Source organism: Equus caballus, chromosome 14, assembly GCF_041296265.1.
Source record: "Equus caballus isolate H_3958 breed thoroughbred chromosome 14, TB-T2T, whole genome shotgun sequence".
Classification (NCBI taxonomy): domain Eukaryota; kingdom Metazoa; phylum Chordata; class Mammalia; order Perissodactyla; family Equidae; genus Equus; species Equus caballus.
The window spans coordinates 30,444,797-30,457,834 of record NC_091697.1 but is presented as its reverse complement, the minus strand read 5'-3'; the positions used below and the strand labels follow the sequence as shown (position 1 = coordinate 30,457,834).

At 33.7% G+C, this 13,038-nt stretch overlaps 1 protein-coding gene across 6 annotated transcripts in view; it reads left to right on the top strand.

Annotated features, from left to right (window-relative positions):
- The window catches only part of TENM2 (teneurin transmembrane protein 2), a 3,416,041-nt gene that overhangs the window by 1,269,278 nt on the left and 2,133,725 nt on the right, over positions 1–13,038 (top strand). For all 6 annotated transcript variants that reach the window (XM_070232931.1, XM_070232936.1, XM_070232935.1 and 3 more), the window contains one exon: positions 12,785–12,881. The gene's annotated coding sequence lies outside the window, so the exon portion shown is untranslated. The remainder of the gene's footprint in view (positions 1–12,784; positions 12,882–13,038) is intronic.

The following is a 13,038-nucleotide window of genomic DNA, read 5'->3' as shown; positions in this document are numbered from 1 at the left end:
TTCTGTGAGCCACTCTAACAAATTAATTAAACCTGAAGAGAGGGTCATGAGAACCTCACATTTATAGCCCATAGACCAGAAAGAAGCACAGGTGACAACCTGGACTTGTGATTGGAATCTGAAGTGGGTGGAAGAAGTCTTGTGGGACTGAACCCTTAACCTGTGTAATCTGATGTTATCTCCAGGTAGACAGTATCAGAATTGAGTTAAATTGTAGGATACCCAGCTACTGTTGTAGAGAATTGCTTGGTGGGGAAAAAACCCCATGTCTGGTGTTAGAAGTGTTGTGAGTATGGTAGTAGTGTGAAAGTAAAGGAGAAACACAGGATAGTGTAGGTTTTCCCTCCTCTGGTACCTAGAATAGTCAAATTCATAGAGACAGAAAGCAGAATGGTGCTTGTCAGGGACTGGGGGTGGAGGGTGATGGGGAATGGAGAATTCTTATTTAACGGATACAAGTTTTCTTTTGAGGAAGATGAGAAAGTTCTGGAGATGAATGGTGGTGATGATTGTCAACAATGTGAATGTACTTAACACCACCGAACTGCACACTTACAAATAGTTAAAATGGTAAATTTCATGTTATGTATACTTTACACAATAAAAAAAAATAACTTCCAAACCTATTGAATAGATCCGGTTGAGAAAAATACATACAAAATACGCCTATATGTAATCATAAGTAATCAGAGAAACACAAATTAAAACAATGTGATTTTTATTCACCCATCAGATTGACAAAAATACACATGTATATACAGTTTGATGAAGTTGCATATCAATAAGCCTGCTGGATGTATATTTTCCTTTTTCTCAAGAGTGCTGTCTTTCGAAGGGCAATATGAATTAACTCAATATTAAAACTGTTGGTAATCCAAAAATCTAATTCTTGTATCTAACCTGGAAGGCATTTGTTCATAAGGAGCCATAAACAAAGACTTTCATTATAGCTTTGTTTTGCAATAGAAATTTAAAAAGAATCCTAGTGACCGTAACCATTTTACTGGATAAATGAATAGTAGTAAATCTACATTATGGAACAAAACAAAAGCTATATACACATACATGCATATGTCTGTAGGAAATGGAGATACTTTCCAGACATATTGTTAAGTGATAATAGAAGCTGCTGAAAAGATCTATAGAATAAAATATTGTATTTGTGAAAAAAAATAATACCCACATCCAAAACACATCTCACTGCAGTATGTAGTTCTCTTTTTTGTGTATGAATTTATATAAAACATTTCTTTAAAGTTGTAGTTAGAAAATTAACATTATACGAACACTGTTGGAAATCAAATAAGGAATTAAATTTTCCAATCTGCCATACTTTAGCAAGATAAATAAGTTTTATTTATAATCTTTGGATTTATAAATATATACATATAACTTTATATAATGTTTCATAGGGTTTATAATATTAATACGTTTGTATGATTTCATTGAGTTGGTGTATCTTAAAATATTTTTCTATTTTTTGTATTCATATTTCTCCTTTTGACAAATCTGGAGTGCTGGAATAGATATGTTAGTAAATATTGCCATTTATATTTTGAAATATTTTCACAAGACAGATTCTGAGGGCTTGGAATAATGGTCAAAAGCTGTGTTCTGTTCAATAATTCTCCAGAGATACGCAAGCAATTCATATTTCCAGAAGCATCGTGTAAGTGTATTGCCTATTGCTTTCAAACCAATTTAACCCATATTGTGTATGATTGTTAACTTTTTTTTCTTATTTGGAAATTATAAATGGCATTTAATGCTGTTTAATTTGCAATATTTTTCACTTTCAAAGGTGAAAAAATATCCAATATTGTGGTGTCCCAAATATATGTTTTCTTCTGGGATTTTTTCTTTTGCTTATTTATTCAAGGAAGTCTTAATATCATAGTTATTAAGTTATATGAATATAATATAGATATTCCTGATTTTCTGTTATATTCTCTGAATTTTCCATTGAATCTGCTTTTTCTTTTTAAATATTTTATTAATATCACTATTATTATATATTTTATAGCAATATTACCATTATTATTATTTTCAGAAATAACATCCTTTTTGTCCCCGATATTTAGTAAAACGTACATGCAGAGACATGCACAAACCGTAACTTTGTGTTATGGTTTAGCTTTATGTATTTTCACAAAGTGAAGACATCTGTGTAATCTGCAACCAAATAAAGAACTGAAATACCACCAAAACCTCGAGCCTCATTTCTCTTTTCAATTAGTTCTTGTTACTTGTTATACTAATTTAATTTTATACACACAATTCTGTTAGTCTTTATTTTCTTCGAATTACCTTTTCTCACTTCAAATTTTAGGAATGTATAATGCCCCCCAATATCAGAGAAATACTCAAATTTACTTACACTGGATTTTCAGTGTTTGATCTTGGCTGTTAGTCAACGTGAGTACGTAAACTCTTGGGAATGTAGCTAAAGTAGTCAAAGCTCTACTTAAAATATCAATTTATCAAATCAGTATGCACATGGAAACGATATACGTTAAAATAACGTTATCAATGTTAATTGAGAAATACAGAGTTTTTTCATCCCTCATTTCAGGAAATAGTTCAAAAACCTTACCTATGTCTTTGCTATCACTGTTTTTTGTCATCACTAAAGCTACATTTTTTGCCATCTAGGTACTTTCCTAAGCACCTCATTTTTGCCGCTGTCGGAGTTTTTTAAGATAGATATCCTTTTACATCTGCATATGCTGTTATCCGTAGGAGTTTTATTATGAGGCATAAATATCCATTTGCAAAATATATGGACTGTTATAAATTGTTCATTTTTTTGTTTCTTTGCTCGCTTGTTTTGTCCTGGAGGTTTATTTTCACGATCGCTAAGTAGTTAAGTATAGTCAGTTGGTGTATTATACCATGATGCATCTGGCCCCTAAAAGGATTGATAAGAGCATCTAGCCTTGCAATTGTGAGGTCACTTCCCTATAAAAAATTATCAACTCTGCATTAAATATATTTGGCTCTTTTTCTTTAAACCGGCTCTATCAGGAGACATCTAACTATATCAGAATTTTTATTTATTGACATCATTTTAGGCCAATATGTCATCTGGGCATTGTATTTTGCTGTTCAAAATATAATCATTGTGATTATGCCCTTCCATACGGGGGATTTTGGAGAGACTTGAATAGATGATGACTATAATTATTTAAAGAACAGCTTTAGGTAAAACATTTTTCTTTATATTCTGGAATATTTGTTAACTTTCTTGTGTCTTACCAAAATGGGAAAACTTGGTGTAAATATATTTAGATTTAGGTGGTTTAACTTCCTTCCATTACATAGGGCTATGTAACTTCTCTGATGATAAGCAACCTCAAATGAATCGTAAGTGCCTGTCAGAAGTTCGTATATAGCTGGACTCCTTGTTTCAACTCAAATCCACCATTACACCCATGCCTGTCTCTCTCTCTGCAAGCGATTCAAAGATAGAGATGCAAAGAGCTGCTTCGACTTCTTGGCTCTTTCATGGTGTTATAACAAAACACCTCTGTGCCTAGGTTCTTACATCATCTTTTCATTTTCTCTTCTCAGCGCCTATTTATTTTTCATTATCTTAAAATTACCATGAAAAGTTTCAAATCCATCTAATAGTAATTTTATTTGGAGTGAGGTATAGATATAATCCCTTTGACAGCAAATAAATTCTCCCAGATCAATTGTGTATGATCCTTCCTTCTTCTCCTTTGTGTTTATTTCTATATTTTGAATTTTCTATTAGAGATAAAAGTCTGATTTTTTGAGTCTGTTTTGCAGTTAGAAATGCCAATATTTGTGCTAGTGCTTTACAGCTTTAATTACTAGATGACAAAGTTAGTGCTTTCCATCAAAATAGTATTTGATAATCTTACCTTGTTATTATCCAATATATACTTAAAATCTATTTGTTATATTACTAGAAAATATTTTCTGGGATTTTTAGTGGGAACACTTTGTGTACATAAATTTAAGGAGAATATTTTATTTGCTTGCTATGCAATGCCTGCCATGGCACTGGATTAAATTACTGACAGCTTTGCAGTGTTTTTCATCACTATATAATTTTGAAAATTTGCAAGAATTTTCATCAGACTCATTAAAAGGACAACTGATGCCTGAGTGAGGTAGGAGAATTCTGTTAACGACAACTAGAAGGCAAATATAGGTGCACATTTTAAATTTATAGTTCAAAAATTTTATATGTGAGTCAAGCAAACTGTTAATATACAAACAAACAGCCTTTACAAGTGAAATCCATGTTTTCCCTCCGAGAGCTATGGCATTTTCACTGCTAAGTCATACCTGGGGGATTGCTTTCAAAGGAAATCACAACCAAAATAAAACAACAAGGTAGCATAATGCAGAGGATATCATTGGTAAAGGACATTTCAGAACTTAAGATTCTTTTTGAATATATATTTTATTAGCTCCATAGTAAACTTAAAATCAAGCAAAATAATTTGGTGTTCGATATTCATTTCAGGCGCAAAAAGCACTGGATAGAGATTAAGAAAAAGGAGCTCCTTTCCTAGGTCTGCTCCTTGAAAATGCCAGGTTACTTCTATTCCTCATCTTGACCACGTAAAAAACGGAGATGATAATTACAACTGTGACCGGTCTGCATTTGAGGCATTAGGCAAATTAACCCGAATTTGAACTCCATCAGTCGAAGTAATGGTACTAAAATTGCTTATCCTATCAATGTATTTATACTCTCCCATATTAGCACTGGTTTTACTTAAAAAAAAAATCTGTGAGATCCAGCTGGCTTAATAAAGTCTCAAATTTTAGAAAAATATCCTGTATAGCTACAAAATATGTGAAACCATAGGGGTAAGTACAATTATTCTGATCTTCTGGAAAGCACATTGATGAAACGAAGACAGGACATTTAAAGACTAAGACCATTTCCAGGCAATAGTTACATTGTCCATAGCATAAGGCACACACACACACACACACACACACACAAAGAAAAAGAAATTCTTCTCCGGACATCTCTACCCTCTTCAGTTTAAAAATGGTTTTTAAGTTTCCTGTTAGACGTGCCAATCTGGAAGCCCAGAATGAAGGAGAAAGGGAAAGAATTAGACTGTAAAGTTGGTAATACATTAGCTAATTCTTTTACGGAACATTTTGAAGCAGAGGGTATTAAGTCACCCTTTTCCTATTCAGTTAACTTTGAGTCTGATATGCATCAAAGCTCAGATGGAAAAGTGAGGCCCAAAGAGACTGACATATAAGCACACAGTTTAAAAATTCAGCAAAAGAAGTAGCGTTGTGCCTAAGATCTTTCTCATAGCTATTCTGAGACTCTAGCTAGTTTCTAAGTTGTAATAAAAACTGAAAGTGAAAAAAAAAAGAGAGAGAGAAAGAAAGAAAAAACACAGTGTGGAATCAAGTTTTGTGAAAGTGACTTAAGTGGGTTTGTTTTGTTTTGTTTTGTTTTTTGGTGAGGAAGATTGGCTCTGAGCTAATGTCTATTGTCAATCTTCCTCCTTTTGCTTGGGGAAGAGTGGCCCTGAGCTAACAGCTGTGCCAACCCTCCCCTATGTTGTCTGTGGGTTGCCACCACTGCACAGCTTGAGGAGTGGTGTAGGTCCATGCCTGGGATCCCAACACGCCAACCCGGGCTGCCAAAGTGGAGTGTGCCAAACCCAACTGCTATGCCACTGGGCCAGCCCCTTAAGTGGCTTTCTGAAGATTTTAAAACATCTGTAGAAAATTTCCTTCTTTTTGCCTGTTGATGGCAGTAGCAAATTATAGGCTCATTTCAACACAATTATTCAAGGACTGTAAATGAATGACCACCACCCTATACCCTATATTTAAATATACGATATTTTAAATTCTCAAATGGGATCCAATGGGAGAGGATTTGGGAGGAGCCTGCCTTGATTTCATGAAGTGTGTTGAACCAGAGGCTCATGACTGGATATTCAGGGAACTGCTGACCTCACAGTTGATGCAGCCTTCAAAAGTACTTAACTTAGTAGCAGAGAGTAGCTTACCCCTGGTGAAATCAAGATCAATACTTATTAAATACTTCATGAACTCTATTCATTTCTAAAACAGCCACTTGTCTGCCCTTCCTGTCATGTTCTGAATTAATTTGATATGTAATACAATTCTTACATTTTATATTGGGTTATTTGTATGCTGAAAAGGGAAAGGCAAACTGCAGATGGTGGGGGAGGGTCTGTTGTTAGTGTTTTATCAACTCTCTCTCCTCCCTTTTCTAAGAGTTTGAGTACAATGCCTTCCTTGACGATGATTTCATTACTTTTCCTCTTCCTCCTTTATTATTTTTAGGCCTAAACCCACAAGCAAAACATTAAACATTTGTTATATAGTTTCCTCTTAGTTCTTTGAAAAAAAAAATGAAGTGATTTCTGTAAACAGAAATTAATCATTTTTCCCAAGTACTCTATGGATAGTCTAGAATGAATGAAGCAAATTTTGGATGTTAGACTAATTACAAATGTATTAAAATTATTTTGAGGAGGCTTTGTTTAATCTTTATTTTTTTCCTCATTAGAAAACGTGTCGGTGGGGCCGGCCCATGGCTGAATGGTTAAGTTCACACGCTCTGCTTCGGCGGCCCAGGGTTTTGCTGGTTCGGATCCTGGGCGCAGACATGGCACCGCTCATTAGGCCATGCTGAGGTGGCATCCCACATGCCACAACTGGAAAGACCCACAACTAAAATATACAACTATGTACTGGGGGGATTCTGGGAGAAAAAGCAGAGAAAAGAAAAAAGAAGATTGGCAACAGTTGTTAGCTCAGGTGCCAATCTTTAAGAAAAAAAAGAGAAAGCGTCAGCAATACAGTATAATCTAGAAAATAAAATCCTATGTAATCTCATCCTTGAGAGATAAATCATACACATTTGGTTTGTTGCACAATTTTATGATATTTATAACAACATATATGCCTATATTTAAATAATTGTTAACTAATAATTATTAATTAATAATGCTTCTCCACAACTTTCCTATTTCTTAACAAGTCTTGGACAAGGAATTATTTTCCTAGCTGTATGGCATGCTGTTGTATGGGGAAATTTTTAACATGTTTCCTGCTGATTGGCATTTAAAAGTTTTGTATGGGGAAATTTTAACACATTTGCTACTGATTGGCATTTGAAAGTTTTCTAAATTGTTGGTTATTTTAAACAGCACTGCTATAAAACATTCTTGCACATCCCTGTATATGTCTGTATATTTGAGTATTTCCCTTGGTGAAATTCATAGACTTAGAATGCTGGTTCATAATGTATGTGCATTATAAAGACTATAACAATTTAGATTTATTTCATCAACACTGTGTCAAAGTGACCATTTCTCCTACTCCATCCAAATAGCCTCAGTATCAGCAATCTTTAAAGTCTTCCACACTTGTACAGTGTCTTTTTGTTGCTCTATTTCCTTACACAGTGCCACGTGGTAAAATAATATTATTTATAATAATGCATATTGTATGTTTACTTGCTAGAGAAAAATATAAAATAAATAAATTTGTTGCCTAATCAACTCTTACCCAACTACTACAACCTTATCTTGTGTATCTTTCCAGAAGTTTGTTAATTCATGAATACCCAAAACTTTAGCAAATATTTTTCAACTTTTCTTAATTTGATAGCATTCCAGCCTACTTTTGTTTTATTTTTTGTTGAGCATATTTTCATTAAACATTTTATATGAAATTATTTCAATATATGGGAAAAAAAACCCTGAGCGCTTTATTCCATGCAGTGGAGAATAACAAACAGCAAACCTGGTTTCGTCTTCTGCTACATTGTTTGCAATAAAATTTGAAGACCTAAAGCTTACTTTTTAAAGGTTTTTTTTCTTGCGTTATTCAAAGGATATTGTGTTTATTCTCTAGACAAGTTTTCCACTACCCAATATCTTATGCTTAGAAAATAGCAGAATTATCTCTATTTAAATTTATCCTAATCTACATAATATATGTCAGGCCTCATACCATAAAATATAATACAGTTTTGCATAAATGACCTGACACTATATGGTGTCTAAAATTTAAACTAAAATAGCTTCATTTTAATCAATTGCAATCAATTTTGTTAGTGAAATAATTTGATAAAACAAATGTAACAAAGTAAAATATGAAATATTAGTAACTCCCTCTAGATATTTTAAATTTAAAAATTTCCAATCAATAGTATTTAAAATTATTATTTTGACAATATTTTAAATTAATATAATTCCACTATAATTTTTAATTTTTTCACTTTGAAAATATTTGGTTCAAGTGTTAAAACAGACAAAAGTATTGAAACAATTGTTCTTCCTTTATTTGTAGGAAGAATAGAGTGAGTTAATATTTCTCAATGATAAGGTGAACTTTCTCTAAGGGTATGATTTTTGGTTGGCCCAGCTGTCCTTTTTAAAAATATTTCCACAATTATTTTTGACTACTGTAGATTTACTGAAAGATCCTCCCCAAAGTAAAGATTTTTTAAAAGCAATAACATTAAGAATATTAAAATAATAACAATACTTATGTCATACTTAAATTAATTTCATAGGTTTGATCTGTTACCTGTTATCTTCACCACTACTTGCAGATAAAGCCGGCATTATTTTTAATTTTTCTGAAATTGAGAAAACTGATACTCAGAGAGAATAAATGACTCCCCAAGATTCCAAAACCAGTAAAAAATACTCAACATTAAACTAGAGTTCCCTGAAAGTTAAACCTAAGAAATTACATACACTTTCTATATATACTTTCTATCTATATATGTATGTATGTTCAGGCTAAAATAGACATTTGAGATACTTGGAATGGCCAAACTTAAAAGTTCATTTCCTTAAAAGAAAGGAATAATGGTCAAGTTGTAGAAAAATGGGGGGTATTATGGAAATTCAACAGAATTAAAGCAACGTGAATATGTTGATGCAGTGGAACAGAGAAGTAGACAACTCATAGTTTTGAGCTGGGAGTGAATATAATTGAAATGTTAAATGAAATGGCAACTTCAGTAAAAATTACTCAAATTTTATTGCAGGGTGAAAATGGTTGAGTAAAAATGCTAGATAGGAAATCATTTGAATTTTGTCCTTTACTCCATTCATTTACGTCTCTCTTCTATATACATTTACCAACCTAGCATTGAGACTTTCTACAAATTTATTCCTTCCTTTCAAGTATATCTCCTATGACTCTATCACTTTCTAAAATACATTTTTGCTCATTCATATTTCCATAACTTCGCTTAATATTTTCCCCAGACCTGAGATGCCCTCTCTCCCTTTCAATACTAAATCAAATATTTCCAATGCTCTGAATGCAAAAAATAATTTTCTGCTGTGTAGTTCTTTGTCAATGTCATCCTCAAATAACCCCACCTCCTATGAATTACCATAGAATAATAATAACTCCTATTTCCTGAGAGCTTATTTTGTGGCTGATTATTTTTACGTGCTTTGCTTGTAATATCTCCTTTAATTATCAGAAAAACCCTAACAGAGAGGTAATATTTTGATCCTTATTTTAAAGATGAACAAACTGAGCCCACAGACTTTAAATAAGTTTCTGAAGATTGCACACCTATTAAGTAGCTCAACCTGCATTGTTTGGCCCGTAACCACTTATTATTATTGCCACTTGTCATTCTCATTGATACTTAATGAACATTTGTGTCTTCCTAAACAAGTATACATTCCTTAGTGCCAACAGCATAGATTGGATATTTTTATGTTGGTCATGACACTTAACATAGCTGTGACACACAGTAGGAGCTTAATAAAACTTCAGGGAAAACAAGGACTAAATTTTCAATATTAAGAACTCTGCTACGGCTTATCGAGGAGTTAAAAACAAAAATTAAAATACAAGCCCATACTGATGTGGAACATTTGAATATAATTTAATTATGATCTTTATATGAAGTAGAAAAAAGTGCATGTGACAGCTGTGATATCCATAAAACCTTTGTTGAAAAGAATTCATTTCTTATGTCTCAATTTTTCCATTTACACTGAATCTTTTTGTTTGTTTGTTTTCATGATTTTTTAAATTCCAAAAAAGCTATTTTCACCCAAGTTAGCTTCACTGATATGGGTTTAGTAGCTCCTATCTGAAATCATGCTCAGGAAACTTTTTTTTCTTCTTGGCTATTTCAAAAAAGAAAAAATACTTAATATCAGTATGAATAACACATGTGCTCATTGCAGCATAATGTTGGTGCAATCTGTGCTTGATACAGTTATAAATAAGTCTTTGAAAGCATTTTTCTGTATTTTAAATAAAGGCTATAGAAAGCCACAAGAAGGATCTAGTCTTGTTAATATCACAAGCTGTTTCCCCACCTGCACTCAGAGCAGCTTTAGTACAGCAGCTGTCTGGGTTCGTGTTGGCACATCACTGTCTGCACAGGAACCCCATGGTTTACACAGAAAATGAATAGGCCACAGTTCCAATGGGGGTCTTTAATAATCCTCCCTCTAATGCTACCATGTGTGAGGATTGGGATTTGAAGGGGTGTGAGGTGTGAATTTTCAGGAGGATTATATAAAGCCACTCAATTTCGAAAGGTAGAAAAAGAGCATTAGAAAACCTGAGAGTGCCTTTGCATTCCTCCTGCAGGTTGACCAAGTGCAGTTTATATTGATATTAGAGCTTCATGTCCAGCATGTGATGACAAGCGAAGGGATTGGTATAATTATGCAATTCACTCCATTCAGCCTTTTTTAACATTGACAAACAAAACCCAGCACAGATGTTTCATTGATTTTATTTACCAAATATTAGCTGTGAAAATATTAACCTGATGGGAACAAATGTCTATCCAGTAGTACCTATGGAGATTAAATCCAGGGAGGAAGAAATTTGTACATTGAACTTGCCTATGTATAGTTGGGTGGTCATTGGAATTTCAGGAGTAAAGCAATCTCTTGCTTTCTTTTCTTAATGCCACACGGACTGCTAAAATTATCATCCATGGCAGTCAATTAATCATGGGCTAATAGGTCATACGCATACTTGACAAATAAATTATTTGTTGAATGGCAGTAATTCAGGTAAAACTGAGAACTATACTCTAATAACTCTTCTTTCAAGGCAATGTAAAGTACCTATACCTCCATTTTGAGATTATTCTGAGAATTTTGAGGAGACTATAGTATGATGGAGGTGAGGTAATATAGTCAGTCACTTGGAGACATACAGTGTGCAATTACAGAATCAAAATACTTGGCCGTTATCAGCCACCTACTGCCCCAAATTTGAATTTAAGCTCAAAAGATCTTTAAGCATTGGGGATGTCCAGTATTGACTTGAGAATTTTTTTATCTCAAGTGGTATATGGAAAAAAAAGAAGTAAAAAGACAGTATATTCAGCCCAGTATGCATTTCCTCTATAGATCAGGCTCTGTGCTAGGCACTTCAGAACCAAAGAGGAATGATCTATGGAGCTTAGACCAAAAACCTTATATTCAAGTGGAGATGATAGACATGTAAACAGATAAGTACCCTTACATACAGCTCTAGAGAAGCATCTTAGAGGGGAGAGTGGTTAACTCTCTCAGGAGGTAGAATGTGAAAGGCCTCTGAGAAGATAACATCTCAAAGCAGGACTTAGAAGAACAAATGGAACTTCTCTAGGCGGATTAAAATGCAGAATGAGGCATATATGCAAAATGTGATTGTAGACTATATGCAACTTGGTATCACTAGGGTTCTAAAGAAATTGGGAAACAGTAGAGACACTCGAAGATGACTCTGCAAAAACAGGCAAAAACCAGATCATGAAGATTTTTAATTTTTCTATAAGGATCCCAGACTGAAAAACTACTGGTGTGAAATACATCAAAGGTTGGCATATTTATATTTGCGTTTTCAGCAGGTGCTTCTGATAGAGTGCAGTGTGGACTGCAGAGAGGCCCTAAGTGAGGGTTACTCCTTAGGAGGACTTGTGCAAAGTCAGATAATGAGGGGAAATAGAAGGAAATGTGTGATGGGAGGGGCAAGCAAGGAGACATTTACGAGATGGATTTGTCAGGGCTTATTGAAGAGTTGATGGAGTGTGGGGAAAGTGGTAATTCTCAGCTCTCTGAATCGGTAAATCTGTTGTAAGTCCTTTTTCATAAGATTCACAGAGCATCACTCACTCTTAAGTTATGACAGACGATAGTGACTTCTCTGTCCACTGCTCTGAATTTTTCTAACCTCTAAATATTCTCCTGATTTTATGAACAGAATGTATAGAATCTAGAGCCTTGTAGGGCAGAACAACCAATGACTGGTTCCAGTAGAGCTTGACAAATATTTTGTGCCTGTCATGGCTTGACGACACCTTTTTAAGCTACAGACTAAAGACTGTAGCTAGCACTGCCCGCCTTAAAGTTAAAACAGCTTGCAGTATTTTGCCCTAATATTGTCAAGAATCACAATTCCACTCCCAGAAAACTGCTCTAATTGGATTCGGTGGACCTTGACTGGCTTGTCACAGCTATGTTCAGGGTGAAAGTGAAATCTTTGAGGAGTTTGTTCCTGAAAACAAGATCTGAACATTTCTGAGGAAGGCATTTTAAGAGTATATATCTTTATGCAATTTTTATCGTACTACTTTTCCATCATTAGTGTTTTATTATATATGACAATTGTCTAGAAAAAAGAAAAATAAAAGTTATGGATGTACTTACATTTTTTAAAGTTTATTGATTAAATGAATATAAAACTTGAAAAAAATTATTTTTCTTCTGTATAAAAAAAATCCAAATTTTTAAATTTGAAACAGGTGGGAAGTTGCTACTAAAGCTATGCTGCTTATGAGGAATCAGGCACGTGTCCTGAATGATCACGCAGATGGGGAGGAATCTTAATAACTTTCTAAGGTAAGTGCCTTCCTTAAGCTTCTAAAATCTGGATGATATACAAAACCATCATTTAAAATAACTATTGTTGGATTTTTCTTGATAAGCAAGAGAAAAGTTAATTCACATTTCTGACTATTACCACTTTATGAGTTGTACAACAGACACACACACATAC